Raw genomic sequence first — 13,372 nt, 5'->3', positions numbered from 1 at the left:
TGGGTTAAACACCCTGAACTCACACAGCATCCCACCCTCACTTGTAATTCCAGTTTCAGGAGCTTTGACACCACAGATACCAGGCATACATGTGGTGCACACGTATACATGCATGCAAACACTCATAAAATAAAAATACATAAATCTCAAAAGAACAAAAGAACAAAAGAAAGGAAAGGAAGGATGGAAGAGAAAGAGACAGAGGAAGACAGAGAGACCGAGACAGACAGACAGACAGACAGACAGACAGACAGACACACACACACACACACACACACACACAGAGCGAAAGAGAGAGAGAGAGAGAGAGAGAGAGAGAGAGAGAGAGAGAGAGAGGATTACATCACAGTGGCCTCTTCATTACTAGCAGAAGTGCTTGGTAGCTATAAAATCACATAAAGTGAACTTTTAATTCCCTAACATATGAGAGAGAGATTTTTAAATCCTCAGTCATACAATCATGCATAAATCTGTGTCCTGTGGACTCGGCCCCACACTGACTTTTTTTTGTCCAGAAAGAGCTCAAACACTGCTAATTCCGGGTGCTGCTTGTGGAAAACCCAGCCTGTGCACTGACTGCAGGGTCAGGTTTCAGCAGAATAGATTACAGGAGAGGAAGCCAAAGGACACCTGCAAAGAACGGTATTCATAGTCTCTCAGGCTGAAACTCAGGGAGTCTGCAGCAGTTTCTAATTCTTGGCAACGGGCAGCCCTGAATGTTCCCATAGCAATCATGCCAGAGATTGCATTATAGCTGAATACTTTAGCGATACATTTGATGCTGTAGTTACATATTGAATTTAAATTAGAAGTCACCAAATACTCGGTCACTATGTTCTCACTGGTTATAAAACAGTGAAGTTAGGAGATGGAATTAGAAAATTAAATATCTAAAGCCATTGTCCAAATAACATTGTGTTTTACATAAGGGAATCAGTAGAAAGGGTACTTATGATCTCAATAACGTAGCAAGCAGAGAAGAAAATAAAAGAAATGAGGACTCAAAGAAATCTGAATTTCAAAGTTCTATTTTCTGCTTCACTGCACTGGCAACCTTCCTCTTACTCATGGCTTTTCAAGGACAACTCGTGCCCTTCTTCAGGGCGACCCCTCAGATCACCCACTTTGGTTCTGTCTCTTTATGTTAGTTGGTGTGGAACTCACAATCTTGCTGCAAATCTGTCACTGTTAATGTTTGGTGTTTCTGCCTGTTCCATTCATCTTCTAATAACAAACAATGGTTTGAACAACTCTAATGAACTGATACATCTCTGTAGTGTTGAGATGTTCCAAGCCTCTCAACCAGCCAGCACTCAAGCCTATGTCTACACCTAGCCCTATTCTCCCTGAGGAAAAGACCAGGGTTCCTCTCCTTTTTGGCTTAGGTAGTAAATTCCTTTGAACAACTGCTGTTCTCTTACAGGCTAATACCTTTCAAGAATGAGTGCAACACCTTCACTCAGAGATGTTGGGGTAGCAGATTTAACTAAAGTATGTTTTCTGAGCTTCTGGATTTTCGAAACAGTTTCATGTTTTGTTTGTTTCTATCATGTGACAAACACCATTATGTGGTCTACCACATTGTAGTTCAGTTTGGTTCACATCTTGAATGAGGCGAGAGAGAGGTGAACCATTCATGTTCATAACTAAGCTTTGTGCATTCTGTGAAACAGACGACACACATAAGTGGATAGAGCGGAGTTTTATTATGTGACGCTATCCTTTTGTTTGGGTCTTTGTGTGTTCTGAATTTACCTGCAGTTTATAGCACATGGCGACTTCGTGATTACCCCATGACTTCCATTTAGCTTTATTGGTATATCGCCTAGAATAGAAAATTCCCTCTCTTCCTCAGAAGCTGAATGATAACCAATAATTTCTTACGCATATAAAACTGGATTCAAATAAACATCCCACAGGTGGACAGGATTTCTTATTTCTGTGTTTCCACAAAATCTATCAGGTAAGATCAAGTTTTCTGAAACCTGTGAGGTCGAAAGACAATCAATTCTTATTTTACCTTTAAATTTTTACCCCAAGCCAGCCTTGTGATTCTTCTGAAAACTTCAAGTCTCTCTTTTCTTGTACAAAGAGGACTATTTCAGGGACTTCATGTTGTTCTGACAAAACATTATGGTGATGAACACTGGCCACGTACTATTGACATGGATATTTCTTGATTAGTTTGTTACATAATGAACCTCAAAGCAAGCATCCCTGTAGAAATGCCACGTGTAAGCATCTGTGTGTAGAAACACCACGTGTAGAATTTTAAGGTCAAATTGTGTTAAACTTGTGTACTCCAAAGCTATAGTCTATTCCATGATAAATGGCATAGAGATATCAACTTTATTCTGTACCTAACAGCTACACACTTGTTATTCTTTTGACCCTACAATAAAATTCCCTCATGATGATCCATGTGCATAATATATCCAGTCTGCTCAGGGTCGAAGAGCAGGCTGCTGTGTTTGCTCTCTGTCCTTTGAGTTTTGGGGGTGATGGTTTTCTGCTACCCTTGGATTTGATTCACTCCTCTAGTTATTCAAGGTGTAAGTTAGTTACTGATTGATACCTTCCTGCTTTTATAATGGAGTTGTTCACAGTGCCAGTGTCCCACAGGTCACCAGATCCATGACATCCTGTAAGTTCTGGCCATGTCTCATTCCTGTGCTCGCTAAACTTGAAGTACCTTTTCAATTCTCCTGTGATTTCTCCTTTGAACCATTGGCTATCCTGTTTTGTTAATTTCCACATATTTTTGAATTTTCTATCTGTTAACTTATTTCTGCCTTTTTCTATTTTGGTTGTAAACAATGCCTGGAATACTTTCAATCTTTGTAAATTATTGAGACTGACGTGCAGTCCATCAGGAAGTATGTTTCTTTAGCTCTTGAGAAGAATGTGTTGCTGGGTGAAGTGTCCTATGAATGTCTGTGAGGTGAAAGGATGATTTTGACAAAGATCCAAGCTATCTCAATTAAATGTTTCCATGCAAAAAATGGGCTTCAGACATGATAGAAACGGGGAAGTTAACCAAAGCAGGATTGTGTGTATAAGACCTAAAACTGTAAACTTCTAAAAAAGGAAATAAGAAGAAATGGTTTTGTGACTGGGGGTTGGGTTTAGAAAGGAGAAATGAAGTCAAGAGCATCCTTCACAAGAGGAGAAAGCTGATCAATCACAGTTCACAAAAGTTAAATGTATCCACTCTTCACAAAATCAGTGTGAGGAGAAAACAGCTGCAACTGTATTTACGACAGAGTTATCGACAGAATGCCTACATTTCTTTTAAATTCTAATAACAAAATCAACAGCAAAAACAATTTTAAAGCTGACATTATTAGGCATGTTGGCAGCATAGCTACCTATTCTATATATATAAACCTATGTATAAACTGCAACAAATAACAGATGACTTCACATGCCTACTGCAATGATGGCGGCTTGAGTGAGAACCACATTACATATTGGTAAGAATGTATGGGAATGTTCACACATCATTGCTAAGATTACAAAGTAGTGTGATCACTTCAAAAAGTATGGGAAGTGTGGCCTGGAAAGAGGGCCCAAGGAGTAAAGTGGGGCCCTGAGTTTGGATCCCCAGAACACACTTCATAGCAAATGGGATAGGGTGTGTCCATAATCAAGGGTTTCTGTGGCAAAACAGGAGACAGGAGGACGTGAGAAAGTTCGCAGGCCTGCTAGAGAACATAGACAATGATGAGTAAGAGCTCGCATCATGTGAGGTGGAAGGAGAGAAACAAAATTAGAAGAAGTTCTCTGATCTCCACACATGGTTCCGTGGCATACCTGCACTCACACAGGTAAACATACACACATGCACACACACGGTGTTGTCAAAAAGTTAAGATGACCTGTCATACCATATGGCCATTGCATTGCTAGGTACCTACCTAAGAAATCCATGCAAAGACTTATGGAAGAACACTCATGGGATCTTTGTTTGTAACATCACAAACTAGAGACAACTCACATGTCTATCAGTAAGGAAAGGGGAGTGGAATTGTATGGCCATCCAATGTATATTGGAGTATTACTCGGTAGTAAGAACAAAGGAACCATTGACACACACAATACTGATGAATGTAAAGATAATGACGTCGAATAAAAGGCGGCGGCAGCATGAGTATGCACTATCTGATCTCACTCGCATAAAATAAAAATGGGAATGGCAGAGCGCAGGTGACATAGCTCAGTGCTTTCCTGAGGCTGTGGCAGGAGAGAAGGGGACAAAAGCATCACAGGGAAACTCTTAAGGGCAATCCCTCAACCGAGCTGTTTAAAGTGTAGTAATATGGGGCTGGAGAGAGGGCTCAGTGCTAAAGAGAACTGACTGCTCTTCCAGAGGTCCTGAGTTCAAGCCCCAGCAACAACATGGTGGCTCACAACTATCTGTAATGGGATCTGAGGCCCTGTTCTGATGTGTCTGAAGAGAGTGACAGTGTACTCACATATATACACTTAAATAAATCATTTTTAAAAAGCCTTTAGCTCATGTTTGTAAAAATATAATAAAAGTACAATTACAGCACTTTCTTAATAAAGATTCGACAGAATCTTCAGAGCCTACAATGTAAACCGTGTGGAACTCAGAGGAAAGCCTCCTCTACATAGGGCAGACAGATACCTGCTCACCCCTTCAGATCTTAGCTTCAGTAGTTTTTAATCTTCTTCCCCGGATTCATAAGCAGGAAGGCCTGCGTCTTCCATAATCTTACAGCAGCCCATTCAAGCTGCTGCAAACCTCTCAACAGATTATGTGTGTGCCTTTCTGTCCCTCTTTTAGCTTTTGAGGGCTTTTGTTGGTCATCCTCTCCAGGTAGTAGACAGGATTCAATAGATTTTTGTAAAATGAATATGTAATCTCAAGATCAAAGAGGTAAACGCATAGATTGCTTCTATAAACGCATAGCCCACGGGAGGTAACTACTGACATTGTTCTAGATATGTCCTGAGGGCAAACATTCTCCCAGGCACCCACAAGTCTCTTGTAGAGAGACAGTGTCATAGCATCACTTCCATACCTATAAATTACTACTCAGGCTCCCCATACAGATTTGCACCTCTCCTTGAGCCCAGTGAGCCTTTGGTATTCACACATGGTGAGGAGTCCTAGTTCTCACAGTATCGAAGTTGGACAAGCTTATTTTGATTGCATTATTTCCAGTGTTTTTAAGAAGAAAAAAAAAAGCCTATAAAACTTTTAGTAAGGGGATAAAACTGCCCGAAACCAACAGCCATGGAGTAATTAAATGTTAATTCATTCTGTCATATTTTCTTTAGGTAACCTTAAAAAACAGCACACACTTCCTCATTCTGGTTTTTCCACTTTGATTGTGCGCAATGGTTGCTCTTTCTTAATTAAAAGGGCTGCAGGAGGATAAACCACGGTAATACAACCAGGCCAAACTTTTTCAAATTTCCTTCTTTATTGCTTTCTACCTTAATGAAAACATTCTCACGGTAAGCCCCACAGCTATCAGAGATCAAGCCAGGTAGCACTAAGGAGTCCGACAGAGTCCTACGTAATGCCTACACAGACACAGAAAAGTAATTATGTCAATTAAACTTGTTGCTAATTGCCTCAACATCTTCGTCCTCTGAGTCAGGAGAATGGAGTCTGTCTCTTTAAGTGAGCACAGAAGGTCCGGTGACTGGGGACTGGAAAAGTTCAGAAGAGAACTTGCAGAGCTGGCTGCAGGACAGCCAAAGTCCTAATCCGATTGATTATGCCTCAGAGAGTCTGTGCGCTCCTTTTCCAGAGCTGAGCAATTCTTCTCTGCTCAGCTTCAAGTGACGGCAAGCTCCAGACGACCCTCGGAATGACTCCAATTCTTGGACAGTGTGATTAATTTAGAGAACCTTGGCATCGTAACAAAGTTAAGGGTTTTCTCACAGTGAGAAATTTTCAACTTTCTGTTGTGGATAAAACGGAACAGACTTGGAGGGCCCTGATTCTGGGGCATTACCACAGGGAGGGCATTGGAGAAACATCCTGGCTGGTTTCCATTGAGATATTAGTAGAGATACGAGGACCAGTGGCATGAGTGGATAGACCAGTGGATAGACCCTTGAAGCATCACAATGAACAGGAGAGCCTCCTGCCAATTAGGTACCATTGTTGACCCGTTTATTCACATTGAGCCCCTATGGTACCAACGCTGCTTGTGGGCAATGTAAGGTGCTGGTAGGCTAACAAAATCAGGGTGACAGTGACACAGTTCTGGTCTGAACAACTATTTTCCAAGGTGAGATTTTATTACTTATGTTACAGCAGGCAGTCAGTCAAGTAATTAAAAAATAATTTCTAATCACATAGTTTCCAGTAATCTGTAAGCATACTGTATGGGGAAAGCCACTACTCGAGTTTAAAAAGGAAAGAAAAAATACCCAAAAGAGTAAGCTGCTATAGCGTGTAGTGTAACTTCACATCTGCAAGAGGAAACTCAGAAACTGCTGTTTTGGTTTAAAGAAGGAGATTCGAGGAAAGAAGAATTCAAAAACACCAAGAAAGGAGCTTTCAGTTATTGGCTTCTTTATTTACTTATTGTTCTAATTTTCTTCACTTGGGTGCTTTCCCATCAAAATGAAAATTGCGTGGGAATGCAAAGTAAACCTTGTTCAATTGAGAACAAAATTTCAAATTAAATCTGTCGTCATTGGGTTTTACTTCTCTGTACAAGAGCTAATTTAGAACTAGGATGAACAAGGGCGATGTAGCTGTCATAATTTAATCTGCTGGAAACTCCCCAGCGGGTGCACATGTGCTCCTCGAAACCTGCCCAAATGTTTGGGATTCAAGAATGAAACACACACACACACACACACACACACACAGAGAGAGAGAGAGAGAGAGAGAGAGAGAGAGAGAGAGAGAGAGAGAGAGAGAGCCTGATTTTAATATGCCCTAAGAGGCCCAACAGCTGAGCTCCTCCAATCCTCCCCGAGGCTAACATCCTCTCCCTTCCAATATTCCTGAATTATTACTGACTAAAACCTAGTTCTCATCCTGGCCACCATGGACCCAGGCCTGGAGCACTTGTGGGCCATGACCTATGACTATTACGTCTTGGCATTGTCTCTCTCACTGTCTCTGTCTCTCTTTCTCTGTCTCTGTCTCTGTCTCTCTCTCTCTCTCTCTCTCTCTCTCTCTCTCTCCCTCCCCCCCTCTCTCTCTCCTCCCTTCTCAAGCTGGGACCTTCACCTCCCCAGCAATGGCATTCCTTGCCTGGGAACCTCAAAGTCCTGCTTTTGTGTCCCTGCCCACCTATTAGCCACCACCAACTTTATTTACCAATTAGAATCAGCTGGGGGCAGGGACCGGCAGTGTTTCACACTCAGACACTCGAGTTCCAGTGTATTTTGGGAACCCAGTTAACATAATATAAGCAACAAACCAAATCCACAATAGGGAAAACATTTGCAAACAGCAAAAGCTTTGTACAGAATAGAGAGCATGGTGGATTACCATGAACGGCACTTGGATGATTTTCATTGTCCATTTTCATCCCCACGTTACACAGGTCACCGGTTTCTCTATATGTTCACATCTAGCTGTGGTAGTCATTTACACCACCAGATTCCGGTGACTCGTGTGCTTGTTTGATTTTTTTCTAACATTAATTTCTTAGTATAACACTTTCTCTAACAGAAGTTTTGAGGAAGGATTAAAGCTTTGGAATGGTTTAATTTCAAGATGATTTAAAATAAAATTATAGTTCAACCCTGGTACCTCCATCATTACTTCCCATTGTTTAACTCCTTCTCAATTTGGCCAAACATAAAATTGAAACTGTTGTAAAAAAAAAAACAAAAAACCAAACAAACAAACAAACAAAAAACCAACCAACCAAACAAAAAACAAACAATATTCTTATCACCACGTTCCATGGGTTTTCATTTTCTGACATCCTTCTCAGGTTCCCTGAATTATAGTAATTCAAGCATGACTGCCAATGGTACTTCTAACAGAAGACTGATGTTGCAAGGTTCTGTGTAATGGTGATAATGGCTGCCTGAACTCTACTAAACCCCCCACTCCACTTCAGTCCTATGATTCTGACCACTTCATTTCTCTCCTTGCAACTTTCCTAAACCTTCATCACAGCTCACAGCTTAAAAAAATCTTCCACATTAGCATCTCAAGGTCAGTTCCTCCTCCTCCTCCTCCTCCTCCTCCTCCTCCTCCTCCTCCTCTTCCTCTTCTTCTCCTCCTCCTCCTCCTCTTCCTCTTCTTCTCCTCCTCCCCCTCCCCTCCTCCTGTTCTTCTTCTTTTTCTTCTTCTCCTCCCCCTCTTCTCCTTCTTCTCCTTTTTCTCCTTCTCCCCCTTCTCCCCCCTCCTCCCCCTCCTCCTCCTTTTCTTCTTCTTTTTCTTCTTCTCCTCCCCCTCTTCTCCCTCTTCTCCTTTTCTCCTTCTCCCCCTTCTCCCCCTCCTCCCCCCTCCTCCTTTTCTTCTTCTTTTTCTTCTTCTCCTCCCGCTCTTCTCCTTCTTCTCCTTTTTCTCCTTCTCCCCCTTCTCCCCTCTCCTCCTCCCCCTTCCCCCCCTCCTCCTCTTTCATAGACCCACCTGGAAGAAGCCATCTGCACACTCCACCAGTCTCTCAAATTAACTCCTTTCTTTACGCACTAAACCCACTTCTCTGTGCTAATCAAACAGCTTGTTTTGTTGGTTCTCTTCTTTCAAAACAATATTTTAGCACAAATTATGCAATTGTTTAGTATTTAAAATACGGATGTCAAAGCTTACAAAAGACATGTGGAATGAGAGTTCTGAGGGTGAACTTGAATATCAACGTTTTAAAACCTCTCCAGATGTTAAAATGTAAAACTGGGAGAAATAACTGGTCAACATTCAGTATCTAGTGAACACATCTCACCTTTACGAGGCTAAGGAGAGAGGAAGTCATGGGGATCACACACATTCACTCAGAAGTGTACCACAGAAGCTCTTTCTTAGGGGTGTGGTAAGACGGCTCTTCTGCTTGTTTGCACAAGCCTGAGAACTGGTGTTCCTATCTCCAGCACCCAAGTAAATTCTAGCATGCAATGCTGCTTTTAACCCCATGTGATGAGGGGATCTCCAGAGCAAGTTGGTTAACTGAACCAGCTGAATTAGCAAGCTCTGGATTCCTGTGAGAGGCCCTGTCTCAACAGACACAATGTGGAGAACAATCAACAAAGACACCTGACACCAGCAGTGGGCCTCCACCTTCATGGGCACACATTCGCATGTGCCCAAACGTACACATATCCTTTTAGATCAGTTTTAATAATATAGTCTGGCAAGAATCTACTTAAAAGGAACAGAGGCTTTGGCATATTCAAGTGGTGTCCATAGTTTTCTTTTCTTTCTTTTGCCCTCTCCTGCTTAGGCTATGCTCCATATAACAGAAAATAATAACAGAATATAAATGGAGTTATCATTGACGTTATCTATGGGGCTTCATGAATGTTGGTGTTTCTAATATTTAATGACCAAACTGCCTTTATCTCTTGGTTTGTCAGGATACCCTATCCCTATTTGTTTTTTGTTGTTGTTGTTATTGTTGTTGTTATTGTTGTAAAACTTTTCTGCCCATCATCATCCTGGCACCACACATAGGTCTTCTTTGATCTCAAGTGTTTCAATTTTGACACTAAATGTAGGCATCTGAGGTGGTGGATTACAGCCAGCCACACATTAAAATTCTTAACCTCAGGAGTTGGAGAGATGGATTAGCATTGAAGAAGGAGTGCTGTCCTTGCAGAGGAACTGAGTTGGTTCCCAGCACCACATGGTGGCTCACAGCAGGTCTGTAACTTCAGTGGCTGGGGATCCAATGTCTTCTTCAGGCCTCCTTGAGCATTGCATTCCTATGGTGCACAAACATACATGCAGACAAAAGACTCGTACATATAAAATTAAAAGAGACTGTATGCAGAATATAGACATCAAAAGAAATTAGGAAAACCTCAACATGACCAACATGACATTACTTCCACATAGATTTTTAACCTAACAGTTTTACTCTATACTCATACTTTTAGCCTTTATGGTCACCCTAGAGTCAGAGAATGGCTTATAGCCTAAACTGATTCTCCATTATTATCCCCTCTCCTCTATATAGCATAGGTGACAAAGAATATTGGATTTTTTGGTAGGCAACTTGTAGCCAAATGGGACACTTGGTAGTTAAAGCACAGAGACAAAAATTACCAGACTTCCTCTAGAGTCATTCCAGCCACACGAGGAAAAGGTGTGTAGCTTTTACTTTTTTGACCAACTGGTTTCACACTGACGTGTATAATATACATATGGAATATTTGGGGAGGTGAAGAAGAAAGATAATCAGCGAATTTGGACTGAAGGGAGCAAATGCGTCTCTCATAGCACACATGCAGGAAAGCGTTCGGTGAAGACTCTCAAGGCTTTCATTATTTTCTTATAACTGACAAATCGTGTCACATTAGTGAGTTCGGTTCCTTTCACCTGGGGATCCCCCTGGGTTCACATAGATAAAAGGCAGTGGTCTGTCGATATGGTACTTTCGGGCACTCAAAGAGTCAGTCTGCCACAGCTGGGAGATTTGGATTCTAAAATGGGGCTGTATTCACAGTTATGACACCAATGTTTATTTTGTACAAAAGAAACTTGGAGAAATGGTAAGTATCATCCTTTTGTGTTAAAATTCAGTCAGAAGTTGATAGCACATGTAATGTGAACCTAACAATAATGTCTAATATTTGTGTTATCTCCCGATATTCAAACTTCAATGTAAAATGTCCTTTCTCATTTTGCCGCCACACTGTGAACAGACAGGTTTAATAATGACAATAAATGTAAAAGTAATTTTAAAAGATTCTTATAATTCTTGATAAATAATAAATCCTAAGAGAAAAATGTGTGATTTTAAATAAAGATGACGGTCAGGGGATGTGATGTTCATTGCTTACTACTGTCCTAAGTAACACTGCTCATACTTGTCCTAAGTAACACTACTCATACTTGTCCTAAGTAACACTGCTCATACTTGTCCTAAGTAGCACTCCTCATACTAGTCCTAAGTAACACTGCTCATACTTGTCCTAAGTAACACTGCTCATACTTGTCCTAAGTAACACTGCTCATACTAGTCCTAAGTAACACTGCTCATACTTGTCCTAAGTAACACTGCTCATACTTGTCCTAAGTAGCACTCCTCATATTTGTCCTAAGTAAAAACGCTCATACTTGTCCTAAGTAGCACTGCTCATACTTGTCCCGAGTAACGGGTTTTTGTAATATACTAATATTTACTTCTTAGTAGTCTATTTTTTCCTTTGAGAACTAATTCCTTGCTCATCAGAGTTTATTTACGAGTTCTCCTAGGCTTGTATTATAGGGCAATCCTTCAAGCCATGCTGCCATGATCTGCAGAGTTCTGCTAGACCTCTTCACACAACTCATCATCATATCTAGACCCACTGACTGTTGATGGTCACTGACAGAAGGAGAGACCTGATAGAAGGTGAGAGTGTCATGATTCTCCCACCTAAGTGTCTAGACACCCCACCTAACCAGTTGTATACAATTCTGCCCCAGTGGAGAAAGACTAGGAAATGGGGCTACATCTCTGTGGCTATGGGAAAGGCATCATACCTGCTGAATGAGGACTTCCTGGTGTTGCTTTTAGGGGTGGAGAGTACCTACACCTCTGAAAGAAAACTCAATAAACTCAGTGGTTTCCCCAGAGTGAACGTAGGTAGAATCATGCTTGGTGGAGCTGTGGGAGGGGGAATAAGACATTGTTTACACTCCAAGATTTATTTATTTAAAAAGAATTCCTTGATTTGCCAAGGAATCAAGTACAACCAATGTAATGTCCTCAATAGGTATGACCCAACCTAGAAACAATATTTGAACTTCAACAGTATTAGAGATATGAAAGAGAGAGGGAAGGAAGGAAGGAAGAAAGGAAGGAAGGAAGGAAGGACACCTTGAAAGAAGTAGAAAGTCACTTGATTAAAAACTTTACTGGTTCCTGTAAAGGTAAAGATGTTTGTCCAGGAGAAGTTTGCATTAGGCACAGAAGTCGAGGAGAAACTGTCCGGGTAGGGTACATAAATGAGGTTTCCTTGGCGCTCAGCTGCTGCTGCAGAAGACTCCCTGTGCAGTACTCAGCATTGACTGAGGTGAAGCTGAGGCAACAGTTGTCTGTGGTGGCAGAATCAGAAATAGAAGTGGCTGTCTGCTTGGTTAGGGGAGTAGGAGACTCTTCAGCGAGGCTTCTGGGTCCGGATAACATTCCATTGTCAGGGTCTGCATGGACGGCCAACAGACATGCTCATTTTGTAAACTCCTTGGAATGGTTTACTTATGATTAGGACAACTTACTGTATGCTGTATCTTCATTATAAGGTTCTCCCATCCTCCCTCCAAAGACCAGACTCCTTAGAAAACTCCTTCCAAAAACTGTTTGAAAAGTTATTTCACAAAAAGATACGCAAAACAAAAGCAAACACCATGGAGACACGTGCATGAATCCTGACTTTAACCTGGATCAGGAAAACACTAGAACAGAACAGATAATCCAGAACTAGTCTACCTTCTGTTTCTGACAAAGGCCACCAACAATATATGTTAAAGAGAGGAGCCCCTTTGCAGTGCAAGGTACCTGAACGCAGCTGTACAGAAGGAAGAACAGGAACCCACGAAAACCAACTCAAACATGTAAAGGCCTGCATGGAGGACTTGACGCCCCGGGAAACTACTCGATGAATATGCATGCTCTGAAGACACTGAACGAGGCTTGAAGTTTTTGCCTAAAATACCAAAGGAATAGGCCACAAAAAGAAAAGTAGGCAAAGAGGGCTGTGTTGATTAAAAATCTTTTTTACAAAAAGTAAAAATGACAAATTCAGACAGAAATAAATATGTTCAGCTGTCCGTTCAATAAGATATTTTTTTCAGGATGTAGAAGAAACTCAAACAGCAAAATCCCTGCAATCTGATTTAAAGTGCACACATGACTTAAATGGGAACTATGACTATCGATACTACATGCCTATAATGGCTACTCTACTACAGATCCAAGGAAGTGTATAAAATGGGCTCAAGCTCACTGGTTACCAGGGAGATGGAAATCAAAACAACAGAGAGATGCCCCTTCCTCCTGTTAGAATGGCTGACAGTTACACATTTGGGGGAAGATGTGATGGCGCTCACTGGTGGGGAGAAAGCTGAGTCAGCAGAGGCATTACTGCAATGTGGAGAATAGACTAAAAGCAAGGTTACTACATTACCTAGAAATCCTACCACTGGATATTGTCTCTTTACTGCTCAACTTACAATAGCTAAGAACGGGAAGCAATTGAGATGGGTATTTATGAA

The sequence above is a fragment of the Rattus norvegicus genome, chromosome 1 (genome assembly GCF_036323735.1).
Source record: "Rattus norvegicus strain BN/NHsdMcwi chromosome 1, GRCr8, whole genome shotgun sequence".
Classification (NCBI taxonomy): domain Eukaryota; kingdom Metazoa; phylum Chordata; class Mammalia; order Rodentia; family Muridae; genus Rattus; species Rattus norvegicus.
Note: the sequence above shows the minus strand (reverse complement) of the source record.